This window comes from Epargyreus clarus, unplaced genomic scaffold (assembly GCF_041222505.1).
Source record: "Epargyreus clarus isolate Ecla_fem2 unplaced genomic scaffold, WU_Ecla_fem_2.2 ptg000015l, whole genome shotgun sequence".
NCBI lineage: Eukaryota > Metazoa > Arthropoda > Insecta > Lepidoptera > Hesperiidae > Epargyreus > Epargyreus clarus.
In genome coordinates, this window is record NW_027332223.1 from 3,731,606 (window position 1) to 3,738,897 (window position 7,292).

The following is a 7,292-nucleotide window of genomic DNA, read 5'->3' on the forward strand; positions in this document are numbered from 1 at the left end:
ATGTAGAGATAACATGGCGACAATTAAAATATTGCTTATTTTTTCTAAGTTTGCAAAAATAGACGCTTATTATATTAGTACCAGAATCTATATTTGGTCCCGTAATCTGGGGATCCGAGATTCAAATTTAGGCAAGAGCGTTGGTTTTTCGAAGCTGTATCATTAAAGGCCGATTTCTTAAAGAAACCACGTAGGTACCTGAGAGTTATTATAATAATCTAAATATTTAAGATAATTTAAGATGAATTTCTCTCAGTCTTGGAGGAGACTCGTAACTTAGCAGTGAACCAGTTGTTGTTTGAAAACAACGCCCAATCCTTTAAACAATCAGTAACGTGGAATTCCTATCCATACCAAACAAAAAAATGCCGTCCTCCCATTTTAATTATTAATTACTAAAATTTAATAAGCAGTGACAACCCTAAACAAAATAGTTGCAGTTTCTAGATACGTAAGCCGTGTCCTTAGGTCGTAAATTCTAGTTAGGGTTCAATCTTTGCTCGCTCGGGGCTGAGATAAATTTATTGAGTAGTTGCATTAGTCAGAATAACGTTTATTTAAGGAAATCACTATCTAGTTAAATCACTTAAATATTACGCTTAAAATATATATGTATATGTTTTTAGCTCACTGGGGTGGATGCCGTTTTTCGAGCATATGCTACATACATACATACATACAAGCAACTTTTTTTTTTCTCGAGGGGGAAACCTTCAAAAGGTACCCGACGACGTGGGAACGACGCCGGGTTATGTGGGATTTTTACCGCACTAAAACCCCCCCAGTGGCCGTCCTCAACGCTTGTTGGAGAACTCCGGGATCTCCAACGGAACACAACCGGAGCCCTCCAAGCGCGATGCCCAACAGGCTCTACCCTGGCGGAGCAGTTTTCGCTCCTCCAACACCATGTAGTGTTTACGACGGTATGCGACCACACATACCGCCGTCCTTCCCGGGGTCGCTTGCTGGACGGTTCGAGCTCCCACTCTTGCTGCCCGCAACCCGGGAACCACCCTTTAAGTCGCCTTCTACGACAGGCAGGGGATACCGTAGCCCTATTCTAGTCCCGGAACTACAGGGACAACGTGTATGTACCTATGTATGAATGTCTAATTCTATGGCACACCCTTTAAACGGCTTAACGGATTTAAGCATACCTATGAGATGTCGTTGGATTCATCTGAAATGTAAGCGTTTTTATAATAGTAGGTAGGTTACTCTAATTTTCCGTCCAGTAAGCGATCCCGGGAAGGACGGCGGTATGTGTGGTCGCATAGCGTCGTGTACACCAAATGGTGCGGGAGGAGCGAAAACTGCTCCCCCTAGGGCAGAGCCCGATCGGGGCATCGCGCTTAGAGGACTCCGGTTGCGTTCCGTCGGAGATCCCGGAGTTCTCCAACAAGCGTTGAGGACGGCCACCGGGGGGGGTTTTGGTGTGGTAAGAATCCCACATAACCCGACGTCGCTCCTTCGTCGTCGGGTACCTTTTGAAGGTTTCCCCCTCGTTAAGAAAAAAAAAGTTACTCTAATTTATCTTTAGGTACATTAAAGAACATATGTACCTAGTCGTATGTAGGTACTTACAAAGAACAACTACAACTACCTACTACTATTTGTAACAAGTACATACAAAATTTCAATAAAATAAGATATATTATTAAGTAAATAAAAAAAAAAAGAATTTTATTGTACAGCTTTTTATAGGTAATGGGCTTTGTAAGCTAGTCGTAAAAATCGGAAAAGATATCATTTACATGTAAATAAACAATCTAATTCAATCCTTCTCATTCTGAGAGGAGACCAGTGCCCAGCAGTGGAAATGGGTTGATGACGAAACAATCTAAGATTCTAAGACTATCTATTAAACTCTATCATGATGAAAAAACTTTGACTATAAGTAATGGAACTAAAACTAAAAACATTTAGATGCCCATAGAAGAAAAACTCATCTAGCAGTTAAAATAGTACATTCAGCTGTACACGAGTAATTAAGAACCTAAGGAACGGGAAAAATGCCTAAATCAGTAATATATAAAATATAATTTTGCAACTAAAATTAGGTACCTTACTCGTACGTTTAAGAACTTCATGCTATTCCAGGAAGTTATAACCTTGTAAGGGATCTCAGAATTTATATTATAGGCATAGTGCATATGCACTTATAAATTCTCGTTAATTTTTTTTTACAACAGCTCATAATTATTCAGAACGTGTCCTCAACCAAGAAGATCCAAAAAGAAAATAAACCGATTTCTGTTTTTTTTTTTATAATTCCAATGCCATATTTCGTCATCAACCCATTACTGTCCCACTGCTGAGCACGGTCCCTCAAAGTAATGATTTAGACCATACCTCACCGCGCTGGCTATGTGTGAATTGTTGACATAGTCCGCGCCAAACTGCTAGTCCGCTCTGAAGTTGTTGCGAGCAGGTGTAGTCATACAATTTGCTATGGCGACGCGATTCATTTCTATATTCAGAGCGGACTAACAGTTTTACGCGGACTATACATACGAGTATACTTATTACACTTTGAGCACTTTTTTAAAAATAAATGACATGCTTGTATACACCTAGATATGGTATGTGATCATTTCTAATCAAGTATCATCAATCAAGTATATTTTTTCATATATAATACTAAAATAAATACTTAATTATATACTTCTTCGGTATTCCACCTTAATCCTCAGGGGTAGAGGCGCATCCGTGGTCGAACTCAGGTAAAAATTTAACCTTAACTGAGTTAGCCACTTACCATCAGGTGGACAAATGCTCGTCTGCTAATCTTATTAAACAAAATCAAAAGTAAGCCCTAGTTCAACAACAAAACCCTAAATACTGATGAAAATGAATCAGCCCAGACAAAACGTACTACATATAAGGGCTTAGCAATCAATTCTCATTTCTTACTTCATTCTTAACTGTACAAAAAACGTAATTTATAGCCGATCCATCTGTTCGTCGGCCATCTGTTTTATTTTAATGACAGGTGACTTATATCAAAGTGACTTATATCAGGTGACTTATAAAAACTACGTAACCGCGGGAGAGCATTGCAGAAAAGGGTATCTCCATAGTCTTTAAAGTTGAAATATTTTCATTATTCATACCAATAAAATTAAATGGTATGTGACAATGTTCGAGCTTTGTTTTTTAATTTTATCGGTTATCCATTGTTTTTAACTGTTTCTTGTAGATGGGTAGGTTCTCTTCCTTACTAGGGTAGGCCTGAAATATATGCATGTAGGTCATAGATTAGAAAACATTACTCACTCCTAACAATAAAATGTAACCAGTTTTGAGAATTTAAATAGTTGCGTAAAAAGTTTTGCCACGTCTCCGTGCTAAAATGTCCCTAAAATATTTGAAATACTTATTTATTTATTATGTAAATTGCGCAGTATTAGTATATTTATTCGTAAATTTTCTCTAAAAATGTTTTTTTATTTGTCAAGAATTCAAAAAAATAACTGACAAATCAGCCTTTTTTGTGACTTCATTCAATTTTAAGGCGGCAAAGTATCTTTAGGTACTAATTTATGATGTAGTTAGGTACTTTATCCAGTTTCGATTAGGCTTGTGATAAAATTAACAGTTATCCAGTAATGCCGAACTGCCTTTCAGCCTGCAATAAATAGAATTTTTAGAAAGTAAGAAAGTAAGTAAAAATAAGAAAATAAGTAAGCAATTTTTATAAAGTAGTTGTCTACACAGTTACGATTTTATGAATTTCTCACATCTTATGAGATAGAAAACCTTTCGAAGCTTTCCAAATTAACCTACTTATTGCATAATTAACAATTGAAATGATCTCAGTATGTACAAAAATTAGGAATGCCTATGTTACGTGTAAACAATTAAAGAAGTTGTTATAATGGTTGCGTATGGTTGGATTTGTTCCGTACAAATTAAAGATACAGACTAATATAATATAAACGTTGTTCATGCCTATAATTGGCACTCATATGAACCTTATATTATTAATACTACTATAACTACTGTGTTGCTGTTGGCATGTAAATAAATAAATAAATAAAGAAGTGTTAGATGCAAAATAAATAATCACTGTGTGGTAATTAATTAATTATTACTGAAAGATTTCTAAAACATGGAATACATCGGCTACGCTTTGCAACTTTCTTTACGAATTTCGTGCGGTCATGCTGGCTTTTTCCGATATTGCGCAAAAACCTCCTTCTATTTCAGTTTCCTTAAAGGCACCCTGTATAGCCTTTTTGCGTGAAAAAGAAAGTTGTGCCGCACCAAAAATACATACCCAATAAGTACCTACGTGCACAGTATACATAGAGCATGTAATATGTATACCTACTTGGTGTATATATAAGAACAAGTATGATCATGGAAAATTGAAGTTATGCAAATAAGTATTATAATATAAACAATTTTATTTATTTATACATAATTAATTCACGCGTAGACTGATCAGCTAAAGCTTCTTGCCTATTGTTATAAATTTGCAAAGGTCAGTATGTAAGAAATTGCTGACATATTTATAAACATGTGTAGTTATTTATAAAAATACAATAGGTCGGTAATAAAAAGTGCAAACCTAAACTATAATAGGCAATAAACAATAATTTAAGACGACTTAAGGCTATTCGATAAGAGGTATACTACATTACGAACAATAAACCTTTGATCATTACCAATCATTATCAACCGAACGCAACGACTCTATCTCATTACCACCCCTCGCGTCTCACTATTCGCAACATTCCCTACCGGTAATTAACGAATCAATACACGTTTTCATATCAACCAATATTTGTGGAGCGATTGGTCGAGCGATATATCGTCCGTGGATCGGCGAGCTCAAAGAACTCTTAGCTGCGGGGAGCCGAGCTCAATTATACCGGAGACCCAAACTGATTCTATTTGTATGGTAATTTACTCATTACCACAAACAAAAAGGGTGGAGGGTTAAATCCTTCCAATTTATGGTTCGCTCCGAAAAAGTGAGCTGGGAAAGGGTTAATGAAATTCGATTGGCCGCAGTTTTAAGGCTCATTAGTTCTTAGAGGCTTATTATAAGCAATGAGGCATCGGTTCCAATATTTATTTATTGGTGCGCTATCGTGTTATCACGCGTTTTATAAGTTTGGTATGTGGTGTTAGGTTTTGGAACGTATATGATTTGTTGTTTGATTAGTGAGTTATTTTAAAAGCAAACGCCGTGGCTGACAATTTTGGAAGATTAAAAGTTTTGAAAAGTAGTTGTCTAATATTGTAGGTATCATACGTTTACTGTCACACTTGGTCAGCCAGGTGCACTCTGAGATAAGAGCGGTATAGAACAGAAATAAAAAAAATGAATATTTAGATAAGATTAAGTTTAGATTCTACTACTTGCGCGTAAGACTATTTTTGTGAAAACGGTTCTTAATATAATTTACAATTAACTTTTTCTTTTCCCTAAAAAATAGGTAGGTACTCAAATTTTTCTTTTATGTACTTTTTCATACCGTAACAAGATTTCCTAGACAATACAAATTCGGAAGCGGCACTTTTTATCATTACCGTAAATTAAATATGAGGGCGGCACTAGTGATCCGGAGTACCGGACACCGCGTTCGAATAACTAGGCGTACACAAAAATCGTGTTTAGTACAATACACAACTCATCATTTACATTTAGTTAGTTACGGGTTATGTAGGGTTGGCTGTTTTAAGAAATTTTCGCGGATGCTCAAGCAATGAGAGATATCGCGGAATATGTGTAGATAGTCGTAATATTTGCGCAGTGGTCAAAATTCGACCATTGTTAAAAAAAATCGATTTTTAATGGATGAAATACATCTATTGATAAACAGAAGAGAAAATATTAACAGAACTGTTTATTTTTTCTATTTGTACGCTGAGTTTAGTTTGAATTTAGTAAAAATCATAGAATTTAGTCAAAATGTAATTTTCTATGTACTCGTATTAATTAACAATAAAAATGTACTAAAAGAAATAATGAAGATCATTACTAAGTAGGCACTCACGCAACGTAAATAATAAACAAATTTCGGTAACGGAATCACTATGCTTTATAAATAGTTCGCTATCATTTCTATGATATTTAGATTATGTAGCGTCCTTTTAGCACTATTTAAAATACATTTTCAAAATATATATAGATTTTGTGGCAACCATAACAACGAGAACAAAGGGGCCGTTCCATCCTACCGTTGTTTGATCAGACGCGAGCTGTTGAATCAATAAATAGATTAGTAGCCTTCTTACTTTGAAACCGATACGCCGGTACAGAAGTTTTGGAGATACGTAAACGAATCATAAATAAAAGTTAGGCACTCTACACTTACTTATACACTAACTCTACATTCTAACCGACATTACTAGTTTTAAAGTTAGAGCTCTTCGTGGTTCTTGTACGCTGATACCAGCACTACATTTATTTATGCCTTATAACAGTTCTATAAGTATATTTAAAAAGTAATTCAGGATAATTTAATCCTGTCAAAAGAAGTCCGTCCCGAAAATTGCTAAATAATAGAGTGAATCGCATCCAGAATATGTACCTACTTGTATGCGTACATAAGATACACGCTACTTTACTCGTAGATATAAGTCAATAGAATCTAAGTCTATGCTTGCTACTAATTCAGGAATCCTACTGTAACTAAATATAAATGTTACGAGTGTTTTGTTTATGAATTTTTTGAGCAAATCTTAGATGAACGTCCTGATACAAGTCCCTGTATTACCAAATAGTACCCATAGTATCTACTTTAACAAAAAAATAAATATTGAAAACGGTAGTTCACTCAAACTTCTACCGGCATACGGAACCACCACCCCTCTGTCCCCAATTTCACGGTGTTACCACAAGTGCAAGTCACCCGCTCCCAATCAGATCTTTGTTTCAGACGCCGCCGCCGGCGCCGAACCCGGTACATGGCCAATATATAAACCCACTAGAGAACCTGGCAGGCGTCGTTCTTACAAAAAATAGATTTCAAACAACGCCATCTGTCGGTTTCAGAAGTATCTATCTGTCAAGCTTTCAATATATACAATATACATACTTTCAAAATTTCATTGAAATTTCTTAAGCCTTTTTTTTCTGTGACTAGCGTCTATGAACATAGAGACACAGGTTTTTATACATATATTGAGATGTGTTTGAGTATTTAAAATTGAGGCTGAACTACCTAGATAGAATTACTGTTGATTTAAGATATAACATTCTCTTATTAATTCTATTAATTCTATTCTCTATTTATTCTATTCTCTATTTAAGATATAACAGTCTTTTATTATTTGTA